The sequence below is a fragment of the Gambusia affinis genome, linkage group LG14, assembly GCF_019740435.1.
Source record: "Gambusia affinis linkage group LG14, SWU_Gaff_1.0, whole genome shotgun sequence".
Taxonomy (NCBI): Eukaryota; Metazoa; Chordata; class Actinopteri; order Cyprinodontiformes; family Poeciliidae; genus Gambusia; species Gambusia affinis.
Genome location: NC_057881.1, coordinates 24,959,753 through 24,977,629, shown reverse-complemented (window position 1 = coordinate 24,977,629; position 17,877 = coordinate 24,959,753).

Here is a 17,877-nt window from a genome sequence, read left to right as displayed (position 1 = left end):
CTTTCTAATCCTTTGCCTTTTCAGCTTACTAAGTGAAAGTAATTTCTTTCCATCACATGCGGATCACTGACATTAGAGTCTCTAATGGATGGCATCACTTACTACTTTCAGTCAATGTGACTTAAGCTGGATATCTTTTCTCTTTTACCTTTGCTGAACTGCTGTCTGCCTGTACAAAGATAAATGATATTGTGTGAATGATTATTATCCTTCAACATTCTCCCTCTTCAGTCAAAAATAACATGAAAGAATCCTTCCCTTTGCTTCTCCTAAAAATTCCCCCCAGCCTTCATAAAAATGAATAAGAAACAGTGAAGAGAATAAATATTTTAAAGTTAATTACTGTGCGGTTCAGTTTTTCTCTTTACAATGCACTTGGTTTTATCTTTTCAGAGAGTTTTATGTCGGACTTTAATATCTGGATGTCTATGACACAATCCTGCACTGAGTATCAGTTCTTGACTTAATGTTAAGACTTGTAGTCTTTGTTAGTCTTACAAGTTGCCCTTGATTTCCCATTGCCCATAAATCAAAGTGACATACTTAAATACTAAATGGATCTATGCTACACTAAGCAGCACTTAGAGCCTTCTTATTCATCTAGATTAAATGTAATTCCTGCTGTTTACAACAAGCTTCTGAGAGCATCTGGCAAGACAAGTGGGCTAGTAGAACTCTCCCAACGCCTATCTCTGCTTTCCTATCTGACGCCTCCAGGACTGGGACCATTTTTATCACAGATGGCATCTGTTCCTTGGCAAAAATTAGAATATTTTCAAAGTGGCATGTTTTATTATTCTGACATATCTGAAAATGTTTCCTCATGTCGCCACCAGCACATCTTTGTTCTTCGAAGGAACAACGGTCACTGAAGGAAGGCCGAATAAGATACTTTTTTACTTGTGTGCAACAGAGAATCCAGCTGTCCTTATTCAAACCCAAGGATTTCTTTAAGCCATGGTCAAAAAGTTGTGAAACTAAAACTTAAATCCTTGCAACTCAGGCAAAATGTTACAACTACAGCTGGGACATTTGTCTTCGTTCTTCGTTCTAAAACAAACTCAGATTTTAGCTGTTTCTTCTCCCAGCAGCCGTTATAATACCTTCATCATATTTCTACTGAAATTTAGAAAACATAATAGTGAAATGAGTGCAATATGCTATGATCATTTGACAAACCTTGTAAAGTTCAAGCCCCGTGTGTCGAGGAGATGACAGAGAAAAAAACAAACAGGAGCCAGTGTCAGTCTGAACGGCTGGTTGATGAGCTCATTTAAACACCTGCTCTACTGATTGACTGTCAGAGTGGGTGTGTATATTGAATGATTTTTATTTTTTTTGTTAACTAACATACCAAATTACACAGCACAAAGTCAAGCTAGCATAACTGACCTGCTTCCCTCTTTCCTGCCAGTTTTTTAATATTAAATCTTTTTACAGACCTGGGCAATGTGATGCTCTTGGACATTGTTATCTGGTTGTTTCACTGTTGACAATTAATAGCACAACTCTACATTTTTTGCAGATTCTCTGTCAGCTTTTTAAGTGTCCTGGCATCACTCTCACTCACCATTATTCTGGTGGGACACAGTAGAAACCTTTTAATGGTGTCTGCCTTGCCCCCACCCTGACTCCATATTAACATTTTACAACATTTGTAATAAAGATGGCTTGTAATTAAAGTTTGTGTGTGTGAAAAGGATAATTACCCATCACTATTGGCAATGTACCGCATGCATCTAGTTCTGATAGAAGTGCTACACAGAGTCCAAACACAACTAACTCATTTACACAATTACAAAACAGAACAAACAAAATATCATGGGAGGTGTGGATGAGTAAAATCAGTGAGTCAGCACATGGATGAGTGTCAAAATAATGTTAGAAGGGTGTTTGGTCCAAAAACCAAAGACTTAGGCAGCAGAACAGGATGACAGCAGGAAGGAAGTGATGAGGAGGTTTAGGTTGAGGTTCCAGTGAGAACTGGCCAGATGATCCAAGACAGGCTGATCAATCCCACCTTTAAGTACCGACAAAATATGAGCAAACAAACAAACAGTTTCTGTAAGGACTGTGTTATTTCAGGTAAGATAGAAATGGAAAATGTTAAGTGGTTTTTCAAACTCAATAATAGAATTCTGAAAATATGTGATAAATTTGTATCTAGTCCCCTAAATGAAACCCAGTAACACAGATTCCCTTCAGACCCACTGGTTGGTAAGCTAATCTCAGCTGTTCTGTTTCTGGCCTCAGAAGTTTGTTAGACAACATTAGAGAACAACCAGCATCATGAAGACCAAGAGCCCCAGCAGACAGGTCAGGACATCTAACGCAGGGTTAGGTTCTGAACAAGAACAGAGGATGGAACCAGCTTTAACAGGAAAAACAGCAAGGAGACGCAGAGTAACTCTGGGGGAGCTGCAGAAATCCACAGCTCATGTGAGAAATGATGCACTACTAATTATACTTTAAACCTGGCATAGATGCATGAGTGGCAAGACTAAAAACACTGAAGAATGAAAGTTTCAGCAGTTCCATATTGCAGAGACACAAACCTCTGAACATGGATGGAGCAACCGCAAAATGGAAAACTTTCTATTTTGTTCCTTAAATTTACGTCTAAGGAACAAACAAAGGTTGGAAGTATGGTAATAATCTATAATTCAATTTAATTGTATTTGTTGTCATACACAGCAATTAGAAACATTTTCATATTCTTGATAATTCTAGCGCTCTGATATTTTTTTATCCTAAATTCTCTGAGGAATCTGCAGATAAATGGGAATAGAATTTCTAAAAATAAAAAAAACTCAACAGTAATCTCAGAGACTGAAAAAAACTGTTGATTGTTTCAAACAAGTGCACATTAAACTCACTTAGTCTCTGCATCAGAGTTTATGTAAAATTATTATTTTTATAATTCTGATACTACTGGAAGTGTCGTATTGTTCTGCTTTGTGTTGCTTGAATGTGTTGGTATTGGCTAGCGTAGCAGGACGGTTTAGCCTGTGTAACAGTAATCAGGAGCCTAATCAGAAGAGGCAGCGCAGAGAATAGAGTCTGTGCTCTGAGTGACACGTTCATGAGAAGGCATGACATTTCATCTGGGCATATTTCCACCAGTTTACCACAGGGACGTGCTGCAGCAGAGCGCCTGCCAGCGACATGCTCACCACCGCTGAGCTGAGTCACACAGGACATCTCCACATTTTCCAGGTTTGGTGCCCCACCAGTGTGACATAACATGTTAGTTTAGCTGTTTTCTTCTCTGAGCAAAATGATGGCTCTGAGATTGTGCTGTCACGTGTTTCTGTCTCACATCACTGAAAAACAGTTAGCATGAGTTTCACATCAAATTCTCACCTTAAAGGACTCATTAGGTTTTATTTGGAGACTTTTGCATGGTTAAGATATTTCCCGTTCCTTAGCTTACCAAGCTCAGATGATTTATTTGTTATGAACATGAGTTAAAATCAAAAAGACATTCAGAACAGGAGCAGGTGGAATAATAAAAAAAAAAAAAACATTTCTCAGCCTCTTTTGAATATAACTTTCATCCATCCTTTCTATAAAACATCAACTCTGCCATCCCAAAATTCCAATTTGCTGCCTGGCCATCAACAGATGAGACTGATATTACTTCATATCTTGCTGACAAGAGATTTTAGTTCTTATTGTATATTTTTGATATGCATAAAATAATTTTTTATGTATTACTTTTTAAAGGAAGAAACTCAAAGAGGTATTTAACTGGAAAGGTTACAGAAAGGAAATATTTTTGCACCAATTTTAATGATTTTGATATTACTATAAGCTACCTTAGCTAGGATAGACATTTGTGGGTTCAAATACAGGCCAGACCTTTCTCTGAGAAATGTCCACATTCTCCCAGTGCAGGTGTGGGCTTGTACAAATAAAGCACAAATAAAATATCACATTATGGTAACTGTTTTTTCAGTTCATTGTTAGCTAAGTGTTTGGCAACTTGTCCAGGTCGCCCCTCCACCAACCCCTTTAAATGATTTTTTCTTTTCAAATAGAAACAATTTCTTCAAAATTAATTCAGTCAAGGTTTTTGATCAAAGATGGCTGACCAACTGACCCTGCAGCTAACCTGCTTAGTGATGTTTGTTCTAGCCGAAACCCTCACGAGACTTTTTGGACTCTTCATTAAATTGTGAAGAGTTTGAGGAGTTCAGACATGCAGGAAAGTTAAGAGAGCCACCTCCACTCCTCTGGGTTGAAGCAGGCTGGCTGACATGGATCAAAATGTCAGAAGCTAATTTAAGCTGTTGTTTTGGGATGTTAGATTTCACTCAACCTAGTTTGGAAAGCTAATAAGTTCTCTCAACTTTTAAAAAGAAACGTCTTACCTACACGTTTACTGTTTAAACAACAATGAGACATCTCTCAGCGCTGTACATGTGCCCAAAAATTCAAAACGTGACATCATCATCACATTAAATTCTATTTTACTTTTTTTGTTATGAAGAGCAATTTTATTTTAGTTATATGTATATATATATATATATATATATATATATATATATATATATATATATAAACAAAAAATTAAGAACTTATGCATGCACGATGCACATGTCAGCTCATCTTCTGCCTTCTACACACTCACATTCAGGCATAAATGGTCAAAGCACCTCATTGTTACAGTGTGTTGTTTGGCTGGGAGCGGACTGAGGCAATAAATGGTGAATGATTTAATAAAAAGAAAAGATAATGAAAAATTAACTTACAAAAATTGCAAGGGAGATACAAAGAGCAGGAACACAAGGGAGCCATGAAGTAAACATGGGGAAAAAAAACAGGAGAATCCAGCAGGTGGTGAGAAGAGGAGAGCTGTGTAAATACCAGAGTTAATACAGGAACAATAGACCAGGTTGATTAGCTAACAGGTTGTAGGTGTGAGAGAGAGGAGCACGGAGTAAATACAGAGGAACTGGGACAATAAGTCTAACCAGACAAAAACAAACTAAACACAGGAAATAAATAACATAAACTACAATAACAAAGACTAGACTGAACAAAAGCAAGGCTGATTTTATCAAAAAAATAAGACATGAAGGAATAAAGAAAAATTGTACAAAACTACAAACCCAGAAAAAAACAACAGCCCATGATCCTGACACTGTTGAATGTAAATGTGTATTTAAATCATTGTCATTTTATGATTAACATTGAGAACCAAACGGAAAAGAGGGGGGGGGGACAATTTCAGTGAGGCACAAATAGTTGTGTTGGTGAGTGAGGTTGAAAATGGTGAACATCCTGTTTGGCTGCCACAGAAGGAACCTGACAAGCAAAAGGAAAAACCGCCGTTTCTGCAGTGAGTTCAGTGAGCACTGAGAAGACCATGACATCCCCATGAGCCATGCATGATGGCATAACTCTGTTTGCCAGGGAGGGGCAGAAGAATCATTAACTAACTGATAATAAGCAAAGCACACCAGCCATTAAACTGATGGGCATCATCGTTCTGAGAAAGACAGAGATCTGAAGGGAGATGGATGCCAGGCCTCAGTGCCAGATTGAACAGCACATCACATGCAGTGTTTGCCCTGATCATACGGCCAAACACTGCCACTGGCATTTTAGGAGGCCAGGGGCACACGCCACAGTTAAGGGTGCTCATGTGTAATTATTATTAAAATGTGCTTCATGTGCACTGTGGGGGTTTAGAAAGGAGGTTAGAGTTAAGGGGTAGGAGCCAGGCAGTGAGAGGACAGCCAGTGTCCCCTGCAGGTCATAGAGGGATAGTTCATCAGACCTTCTCCTTCTTTTCTTTTTGGATTTTTTTCGCCACAGCGACTCATCTGTCTCCATGTAACCCTAACTTCCTCATCTTCTTCTCTCACACCAATTACCTTCATGTTCTCTTTCACTCCATTCATAAATCTCCTCTTTGACCTCTAGGTCTTTTTCCTGGCAGGTCCATCCTCAGCATCACCAATGGCGGTTGTTGTTAACCCGGGCCTCGACCCCTCCAGTATACTGGAGATCATATTCTTGACTCGTATGTCAGATTTGGCAAATATTTTAAGCCAAAATTCCCTTCCTGACGCAACCCTCTGCTTTTATTTTGGCTTGCAACCGGCACAAAAGATACAAAATGAGCCCCTTTGTGGCTGAATTAATAGTTCATCAGATCTAGTAGTTAGAATTCCACACATGAGTTTTTATGAACTCACCAAGAAGCCAGTCATCACCTTGGTTTAGAATTGTAGCTGCCATTTTTTGTTTATATGAAAGGTCCTCATGTATAGTTATGGTTGACCAGCTGAAGCATCCCAGTTAGTTCACAGTGTTTCTGGCTGTGAAGTGTCTGGTGGCTCCTCTGTCCACCAGCTGCTGGTTCTTGGCTCCCTTTGTGTCTTTGCCATGTACTGATCCATGTGCCTGTTCATGTTACTACAGCTGCGTTTCCGTTACAAATGTGCGCCAATCTTGGTCTATTTTCTGCTAATGGTTTAAAAACTCAACTTTGTAATTGTTGTGTTTTTACTAAATAAAAAATGAAATAAAAATCACATGTGAATAAGATTCTTCATACAATGAGTCATTAATCATGGCAGCAACAAATATAAACAGTTACATAAGATTACTTCTAATAATTTATTACACCAAATTAAACATATTGTTACATTTGTGTTTCATTTGCATCTGCTCCTGCATAAAAACAAAAGGTTGTATTTAATTATTTAAATGTATTTTCAGAAACCCAATGAAGATTTTAAGTCCTTGTAAAGAAAAAGTGAATGTGTTACCTCAGAGTTTTACTGTCACGAAGGGTAAACCTTCGCTGACGTACGCAGCTGAATCAAGATTCGTCCTTACCATCAGATTTGTAAATATTTTTGTCACTTTTCATTTATTTCTAAGAGTAAACGTTGAAAACCAATTTCAGACATGTCACTTTCTGTGACAAAAACATTTAGGTGTGATATAAGAAATTCCTTCTCTTTGAGGCGAACCTTAATTACCTTGTGATGAGAAATACCAGGCTTATTCACAGCGTGTGTCCTTGAGAATTTGTGCCTCCACAGAAAACTCATTCAGAGGAACTCTGGAACATTTAATTCCCAATCTTCTGAACAGCTACAACAGAAACATCCTTTATAATGCAGATTTTGCTGTTATTTCAGATTGTTTTGGTAGGTTTTAGGTTGGGGTTGAGGTGTACTCTGAAGCCTTGCGGTATTTTAGTGGAGATGAAATCTTGTATTTTAAAAGTCAAATCATCCCAAAACAGAGCTTAGAAAAGGAGCCCAGAAGTCAGAGGATGCTTTGAAAAGCTGTCATATTTTCATGGGAAATTGGAACCATTCATGGGAAAATAATTCTCACCTTGCACCTGAACATCCTGAAACAGATTTTCAGCTCTGGTCCTTTACAAAACAGATCAAATGTCTGTCAGTGCACCTATTCATCGAAGCTGCATTTAAATGATTGAATTTCCAACTGGTCTCCTGTGATGGGATGTGTTTTCCAATGGAGCTCAGGTTTATGTAAAAGTGAGAAAAGATGACTGAAATTAAACTATTAGAAGTCAGTTCATATTCCCTGGAACAAAAATTTCATCAAATTGCATTCAAATCCATATTGAGACAAATTTATTAATGAGCAGTTAAATAGTCCTACACCAGATTCGCTTGTAACATGGGTATCCTAAACAACACTAATTAATACTAGAAACTTGTCTCTTAGAATTACTTGTAAAAATGTGAGCTGTTCATGTTCTGTTGCTGACAGTGAAGAAACAGTATTTAACCTGGATTGAATACATTATCTAAACCACTAAAGAAAAGGTTGTGAAATCAGACATTGTCAAATCAGAAGGATGCTTCTGTCCTGTGTGGCTTCATGAATTTGAGGGGAAAAGACCAGATAATAAAACCCATCTAGGTGAAAATGACACTCAGATGTCTAAAGCCTCATAAAGCACTGGTAAATCTTTTCAACTGTCTTTAAAAAGTGTGGAACTTTAAAGTGGAGAATTTGTAGGAACTTTAAAAATTGATGATGGAAAGCAGCCTCCTGATAACAGCTCCTGGTGGAGTTGGATCCTGTACTGAATCCTGATGGGTCACAGAGGTTCTGACTGCAGCATCTCTTATCCATGTTCCATAACCCCAAGGGGTCAAAAAGAGCCAGTCTCCACAAAGTCATGGAGCTCATCTTCTTTATGTTCCTGCCATCAGGCCAAGACTGATAAAAACAGAGCAGCTAACAGCAGAGGCTTTTTGCAGCACAAATATGTATCAGTTTTATCTCTTTCTTGAAGAAGAAGAAAGATTTTAGGTTTCCTAGATGAGGGATCAACAAGTTGATAAAACCAGCCAGGCCTTGACTGATATAGACCATTTTGTGTTTTCAGTGGAGTGTGATTCCCTGGAGATGCTCCAGGTCACATTTATTCTACCTCTGTCTTTTCTCTTTTCTTCCATCACATCGCCTCTGCCACCGTTGACTCATAACTTCATCAGGGAAAACTCTGCAACTTCTCCTCACTCTCAGGAAGCAATAACTTCATGCAAGACTCATTGAGATCTCAGCAGAGCAAAAGGCTAAAACTCTTTATCATCTGCAGCAGCTATCCAACATGTTTTAAATATGCCATTCTAACTCCCTCTGATGTGAATTGTTGGGTTACTTAATGCCAAGTCCCCAGATATTCTTCTTTACAATGTTTTCTTGTTGTTTTTGTGAGTATATAATTAATACAAATGTTGAACCTACTGAACACATAGTGCACAAGTTAGGATCTTTTCTTGCTTTCAGCCTCATCTTCAGGACTTTTGCTCCAAAACGTTAATATTGCTTCCAGCCTGAGGAACGATCTCTATGAGTTTAAGAAACGAGCTGAAATCTAAATCTGTGCAGATATGAATTAGTTTGAGGGGCTGAATACTTTTGCACATCACACTTTCAGCTTTTTATTTATGAAAAATGTTTTGAATCAGAATTTTTCTGTAGAATATCTGGTCTTTTCCCCTCAAATTCATGAAGCCACACAGCACAGAAGCATCCTTGTGATTTGACAATGTACTAAAAGGTGATTTCACAACCTTTTCTTTAGTGGTTTAGATAATGTATTCAATCCAGATTAAATATTGTTTCTTCACTGTCAGTAACAGAATTTTTTTTTCCCCGCTAGGGGGTCTTTTGTGGGCTCTAGTGTCCCTTATTTGAAAGTAGGCTGACAGGAAAGGGGGAAGGGGACGGGGGAAGACATGCGGCAAACGTCGGGAATTGAACCCGCTACCGCCGCGTCGAGGACTGAAGGCCTCCAAATGTGGGTCGCGCTATCCCCTACGCCACCACAGCACGCCCGTGACAGAATTTGTTGTAGAATTTTCTTTCTACTTCACAATCGTATACCAGTTTGTGTTTGTGTGCCTTTCACATCGAATTCCAATTAAAAATAATATGTTTGATTGTGATGTGGCAGAAATTACAAAAGGTTGAAGGATTATGAATAGTTTTGCGAGACACTGTATGTAAATAACAACACTAAATAGCAGCACCTTGTGTTTTGTAATGAAATAAATGAAGAAAATGTGGCTCAGGTGATTCCAACCTTGTTGTTAACTGAATAATAATTTGGTTCAAATGAGCCAATGTATTTGTAATGTTACAGAGCTGTTGATGTCCTGATTGCTGCTCAGCTAACAGAGCACTTTGTGTCATGGTTCCAGGTTTATTTGCATGTAAATAAATACATGCAAATAAACCAGGAACAATGACTGAAAACTTCCAGACCTTTGAAGTCTAATCTCGCCACCTGTGTAAACTAAAGCTAAGTCAAAGGTCAGGACTCAGGGGAAGCAGGGCACATGAAAGGAGCAGCTAGTGGAACCCTAGTGGACTAATTAACCCACAGACATCAGCAGCTCTCTGAGCTCTCTGTGATCTGACAGGAGAGGAGCCCACTCAAGAGCACATGCCACCTGATGCCCTGTTTAAAAAGTGAAAATTGCTTTGTCAATGGATGCTCAGCAAAGCACACTCATTCATGTTTCCAGGATATTTTCAACACTGTACTATCATTGTTCACCAAATCAGAATGCACTCCCTGTGAACTCCATCGTCCATTTGACTGATGACGTGAGGGCCTTTCCTTTCCTTCTCGTTCATTTTTTTTCTCCAATGAGAATGTGGATGGTGTGGGCACGGCCTCCAGTCTTCTACCCATCATCGCCAGTAATTGACTGGCCAAAAGCAGTCTGATGGCTCTCAGTCAAGCTGACAGACAGCGTGTCACACAGCAGCTGCTGACTGTTGAAGGCAAGACAGAGTTATGTGAAGGCAAAAGCTGATTGACTAATTTAACTTGACAGAATAAAAATGTGATAAGACAACAAATGTAGGATGTCTGCTATCGTTGCCTCTTACCCAACGGGACAATCATTTCCACATTTAGACTTACAGTATTCATTTCCCCCTTCAAAGATTTGTTCTGTTATTTCTACTTGTCACTCTTAAATGTTTCAGTAAAACAAATATTAGACAGAAATATCAATATCAGACAGAAATTGTCTGACTAAATACAAAATACCTGTCTCAACATGGCAGTTGCCAAATAAAGTTGCTAAATTGTTGCCCTAAAACATTTTCAGTAACTGGCAATGAGCCTTTTATGTCACTGGAAAGGAATTCTGGAGGTGTTGTTTTAATTTAGGTACATGAGACTTTTCAAAAATTAACAGTCTGTTTAGCACCATGTCATAAATTGGATTTAAGTTTGGACTTTGAGTAAGACACTCCAAAGCCTTTATTTGGTTTTAGTGAATTTCTTAGTGCTTTGGATCATTCTCCAGAACAAAACTCCGTCACCATCACCAACATCATCATCATCACCATCACCATGACCAACATCATCATCATCACCATCACCAACATCATCATCATCACCATCACCAACATCATCATCATCACCATCACCAACATCATCATCATCACCATCACCAACATCATCATCATCACCATCACCAACATCATCATCATCACCAACATCATCATCATCATCACCATCACCAACATCACCAACATCATTATCATCACCATCACCAACATCATCATCATCACCATCACCAACATCATTATCATCACCATCACCAACATCATCATCATCACCATCACCAACATCATCATCATCATCACCATCACCAACATCATCATCATCACCATCACCAACATCATCATCATCACCATCACCAACATCATCATCATCACCAACAACACCAACATCATCATCATCACCATCACCAACATCATCATCATCATCACCAACATCACCAACATCATCATCATCACCATCACCAACATCACCAACATCATCATCATCATCACCATCACCAACATCATTATCATCACCATCACCAACATCATTATCATCACCATCACCAACATCATTATCATCACCATCACCAACATCATTATCATCACCATCACCAACATCATTATCATCACCATCACCAACATCATCATCATCACCATCACCAACATCATTATCATCACCATCACCAACATCATCATCATCATCATCACCATCACCACTAACATCATCATCTGCAGCAGCAGCAGCAGCAGTGCTTTAACACCAGTCACAGCTGAAACTAAGTGCTGAACATCAGTATTAAATAAATAAGATAAAAGAAATAACAAACACAGAATGATGGATTAAAAACTAAATTCAAACACAAAATTGGTTTGTGTTTTGAATTTGTGTTTTAAATGGGTTTATGGATTTCAAGTTATATTTAATCAACTTTTTAACAACCTGACTGCTGCAGACTTTAACTGTGGGCAGCAGTTCTTGGTATCTCAGCATCAGAGGTCGAATGTGAAGAAAGCAAGTTTACTGTAGGAGAAAGGGGAATATGCTGAGCACTATACTGTATTCATCATGGGAGAAGAAGTGGAGGCACCTGAGGAGTAAAACTGCCTCTGTGTTTTCCTGAATAACAAACTGGACTGGAGCTGCAAGATGCTGCAGATGGAGAGTGTGTATCAGATGGTAACGAAAAAGCTGAATAACCTGATGAAGAAGGCTGGTTCTGTTCTGGGGACTGGTATGGAGTATCTGCAGGCTGTTGTCCCAAGAACAATGGGTCATAACATAAAGAAAGGACAGTGTCTTCAGTCAGAGGTTTCTTCAAATCAAAGTTTAACACTGTCAACTACAGGGAAGCCAATTTACTCCCAGACATCATTACCTGCAACAACCCTCTGAAACACTAAACTCCCCTTTGGTGTAATTAAAATAACGTGTAATTGAATTGAACAGAATGTTTTTCTTGGACAGTTGTGACTCATCTCCTTTTCCAATTGTCCTGAAATAGAAAGAATCATCTGTGAGAAGGGATGAAGGCAGTGAGGCCTTATACCAGTTAACCTGACAGTCATGTTTTCGTACTGTGGGAGGAAGCCGGAGTACCTGGAGAGAACTCACCATCCACTGGGAGAACATGCAAACTCCATGCAGAAAGACACCGGGCCGGGAATCAAACCCAGGACCTTCTTTCTGCAAGGCAACAGCTCTACCAAATGTACAGCCCTTTTTAAATAATATTAAAATTTATTAAATATGATTGTAAATAATCACTAAGGTAATTATTTAATTTAAGGTTAAAAAAAAACATGGCAGAGTAATTCTAAATATATTTTTTACAAATGTATAGAAACACTACACAACCTGATAAGTTGAACATATCAGTAACAGTAGTTGTTCCAGTTTCAGTGGTTTCATTTTCACCAAAAATTTAATTCTCACATATTAATTAAAAAAAATATTTAAATGAATGAAAAAGTTTCTTTTTTATATGGTTTTCCCTCCTATGTTGATGCACTATTGCTTTTTGTTTGTGTTTTTATTTAAGTTATCTTCTGCAAAAGATGCATCCATCCATCTTCTTACACCTTATCTGATCAGGTATAGGAGGAGTGCTGCTGCCCATCTACAGCTGTCAACTGGACAACTAGTCCATCGTGCACACACACACACACGCACACCTACTCACACCTAAAGAGAATTGCTTCAGCTCTAACAGCTCTACCAACTGCGCCACTCTGCAGCCTACTAAAGAAATCAATCTAATAAATCAAAATAACGATTCATTGTTATTTGATGCTGTGTGAAGGCTGAAGGTGGTTCTGCTATGCACAAAAACCTACATAAGAAACCATAGCTCAGATGCACACACTGGGTTACTCACACACTGGCTTCTTCCACTCTCCTTTCACACAACAGCAATCTGAGTTGAAAATGTCCCAGAGAAACATTAAAATGCATATTCGTCTGTTGGGAGAGTTGCTGTTCTGTGGATTCAGTCATAATCTGAGAGGACTTAATCATCGAATTTATGGGAAGACAAATCAATGCAGGGTTCAAAAGTATTGAGATTCCATCCTGCAGCAGAGTGGTTTCATTTCATTAGCAAGAACACATTAACATGACGTACATGGCAAAAAGGGAGGCATCTCTCCCACTGCTGTAGCTCCCAGCAGCACCATGGCTCCACTCAGATTATCACAGGATGCATGCAAAGGTCAGATCTGATCCTTTAGCCCACAAAGGTTTTCTGTCTGCTGAGCCTATTAAAAGGTTTGACTCCCTGATGACGATCAGTTTGTTTGAGTCTTTGAAGTGACTGGTAACCAAGAATGGATTAGAGCGACAGAAATGAATGGTATTAATACTTTAATCATTTCTTCCATCTCAATCACACCACAGTGAGCCAACCGACACAAACCCGACCGTGAGCTCAGCTGCAGGTTTCTCTTATATTGCTAACATCTTGCTGAATAAGCAGGTAAACCTGGAAATGTTTATCCATCTTGTTGTTTGCCTGCTGACTGACTGAAGCTTCACCAGCGTTTCAAAACTATCAATTACAGAATAGAATGGAATAGAAATGCCGTTTATTGTTGAGGCATTCACGCTCACAGATGGATAAAAAGCACTTGCGTGTGTGTGTGTGTGTGTGTGTAAGTATCTATGGTTCTGTGGAGGGAAACTCCTTCCACACCAATCACTAGAGTGAAAGCTGCAGGCGCTGCCATCAACGCAGACGAGACTAAAGACAGAGCTGTGAGTAAAATGAAAACAATTGTTATTGTTTTCCACCTTCTTTAAATTTTAATTAAACACCTTTTATGTGTTTTTCACTTCTCACAGCTTTTATCACTCGTTTCTCACATCATCCAGACAGTTCAGGTTTATAGGCTGCTCTCAATCTACACCACACAGAGATATAATCAAACATCCACCTTAAATGATATTTTATTCAGGGTAGCACTATAACAAGAAAGTATTAATACAAAACTCAACCCAAACACCTTTTCCTGACACATTTCTTTATTTTCAGAGGTATTGATCATATGCACAACATAAGACACACATGATACACCATAACAATCCTATTTTGCACCGTTTTCATTTTGATTGGATTAGGATCAATGTAAATGCAGCCCAAATCCAATTTTTGCTGCATTTTCTCTGATTTTTAGTCACTGATGTGAAGTGAGAGACATTCATTTCCAAAGTATACAAAAATGATTATCATGAAAGTCAGTGAAGCAGATGGCATCAAAACGCCGTCACTCCTGGTCTGATCACACATCCAACCTGAATTCTCCACAGGCGTTTCAGTCAGTTATCCACTAAAAGCCTCAGCTATTAGTTGTGCTTTTTTATCAGCTTCCTTCGTCTTCTAATGACTGTGTGACGATACTGTCAGCTCTGAATAACTTCAACATGGATCTACAGATGGCAGCGTCCATTAGTACTTCTGTAAACAAAGCGCTGCTGTATGACATCATCGTTCTTCTTTTGAGCACGCGGATCGTTTTGGAGACATAAACCACTCACACTAAAGTGGAATTAAAATCAGATTCTAAATATCAGATACCAGATACCAAATCAGACACATGTCTGTAACCTCCCCTGAGAATAAATCACCAAGTCAGAATGTAGGATGGTGACCTGGTTCTTACTGAAGACTGAACGCTCAGATTGAACCAAACAATGAATCCAGGAAGTATTAGTTTCAGGGTGGGCTCACTTGATTGTGTGATTTATCATGGTCCCTCAGAGACATGGTTAGAATTATTTCTTTGTATAACTTAAAAAGCCTCAAAGTGGAGATTTTAGACATAATTCTTAATACAAAGAATTCATGAGTCATCTGAGGTTTGAAGAATGGACATTTATTCTAGAACGTTATGATAAAACTAAATCTGCAGATCCAACATTTCTCCAGGTGAATGATTATCTCGTCTTCTTCCTCATTTCTCAAATATAAAACCTGGAGTGGATGATACACCATCACACAGCAAAGATAAACCTTGCTTCACAAACTACAATGTCTTGCTGAAGTATTTCCACTTTTTCACTTTACAATGACAAATGTTGGTGTATTTTATTGGGATTATATGAGAATGAGTTTCCAGCTCTGGAGACATTCAGCTGTAGGTTGTTGTGGGCAGCTCTGGCTGTCCTTCCTGTTTTACTTGGAGTTTAAGTGATTAAGCACCATTAGCTGACGCTGTGCTCTTTCCTAAAGCATGTTGGTGCCATAACCCGATTTGCATTAATTATGTCAGTATATTCGACTACAGAAATGCTGCATACAACAGAGGGAAGAGTGATTAGAAAAAGTGTGCCGTTTCACCAAGTCTGCACTGACACCATTCCACTGTGTTCTCATTCAAATGTCTATTTCTGCTCAATGAAAGCCATCTGCCATAAGGAATGGTCTGGGAATAGCTTTTATCTGTCCTTTGGCTCAATTCACCTTTCTAACAGACGGAAATGAAGAAGGAGGACTATTTCCGGCAAGAAAGCAGAGGCTCAGCTTGCATCAGTTTGGAGCCGCACTTTGCTTCTGCTCTGTGTGCAGTCAGAGAGCCGGAGACTCTAAATGCACCCTTTGACACAGAGGATGCAGGAAAGACAAACTTTCAAAGCATCCACCCACTCTGCGTCATGTAGCTGTAATTATGCTGTCACCTCCTCAGTGTGACAGAATGTGACTAAACAACAGAGTGAGTCAAGGATTCTGAGCTAAAGATTTTCTCAGACCTTTGTGTACTCAAAGTAACGCAGAAAAACAACAATGAGAGTGTTTCAGAAGAGTAGGAACTGTGTCAAATGAACTCAACCAAGAATGAAGTAGATTCTCAAACTTTTGGACAACGTGAAATCAACAAGTTTTCTTATGTACAAAAAGGGTAAAGAAACAAAGACTTAAATTAACAGTTCTGTCATCTCAGAGCAAGAAAGTGTGTATTGGTGAAGATGTGTCTGTGGGGAGGCTTTCCTAATCAAGAAAACGTCCAACTTCTACTCAAAATCTGCTTTGCCTCAAAGCCAATTTTATTTTAAGGTGATTGTATGTAACTAGTGGTAGTATGTAACTTTTATCTTTTATGTATATATAAAAGATAAAAGTTACAAGTTATATATAAATATAAAAGATATATATATATATATATTTTTTATTTATTTATTTATTTATTTATTTTTTACTTGTCAAAACTGTCCATCCATCCATCCATGCACAGAAAACATTAAACTTTTTTTGCAATATTTTAACTTTGAGTTGTGTCTACATGTTTTACACATTCACAACTGTGGTTTCAACTCACTTTACAAAACAATCAGAAGCAGTTGTCATATGAAAATGCTGTATGTATTCAATTTATTCTAATCATAGAGGCAGATTTAAAATCATTTACACACTTTTCATTTCACTCCCAAAACAATGCAGTCAAATTAATATGAAACATTTTCTTTCTCAGCAGACTGTATTGAGTCGCTGACTTTGCAGCACTCACTCCTCAATGAACATGCAGTCAGTAGTCTGCTGCATTAAGTGACTAAATTAGCAACAATCCCTCAAACTGAGCATGTACATAGAGTGGAAACGAAAACTCCCCTATAACAGGAAGGAACCTCCAGCACAACCTGTGGTGGGTGGAGGAAAGAAAGAATACACACAGGAGTTCAATCTGTGTTAAAGAAAACATAAAGAGTTAGTGTCAACAGATCCTTCAACAAGGAAAGAAGCAAAAATAACAGAAACTCTGTGCCAATGTTTTTCAGCCAACAGTCTGTTATTCTTATTTCAATATTTACCTGAGTCTTAACATGCAGGTTCCCACTTACCTTAACTTGCTATTCTATTCTATTCTGTTCTAATAAAAGATGAAACTCACATATAATTAGTTGCAGGGTTAAATTCTGGTCTCCAGTGTGTCTTCTGTAGAAAGAGAACATGAAGTTGCAGCTCAGCTGATTGTCTCTAGGAAAGAGGAGACAAAGACACAGACTCAGATAAACAGACCAGCACAGGAACTTCTACAAAGAGGAAAAAAATGAAACTGAATTTATTACACTAATTCTAAAAAAAACATCCAATAGATGTTAGAAGAACATGTTTATGAACATGCTGTGTATTGTACTTTATCTTATGTGAAATGTTAAAGGTTGTGTTGCTGGGGAAACAACTTCTATAATACAAAAACATACTTTTGCATCTCATACGTTTAGCTGCTAAAAAAAATTATTTGAAATGTTGTCAGATAATTATAGCTTGTCATCTTGTTCTTCTGTAAATGTTCCTAATGGTTTATTGTCAACTCTATGCAAGATATAATGACACTGTGGTGCTGTCAAATGTGTCAATTTTCTCTGGAGAAATTCAAAGTTTGAAATTTGTTTTGTTGTTAATTGATTTGAATCTGCAATTCTAAAAAGTTCTCAGTGTCACTAGTTCCAATTTTATCTACAAAGAGAATTCAAAGACGAGACTTGAATTTTTAATCTGATCCTCGATTCTTCAGGGAATAAAGGAAGTG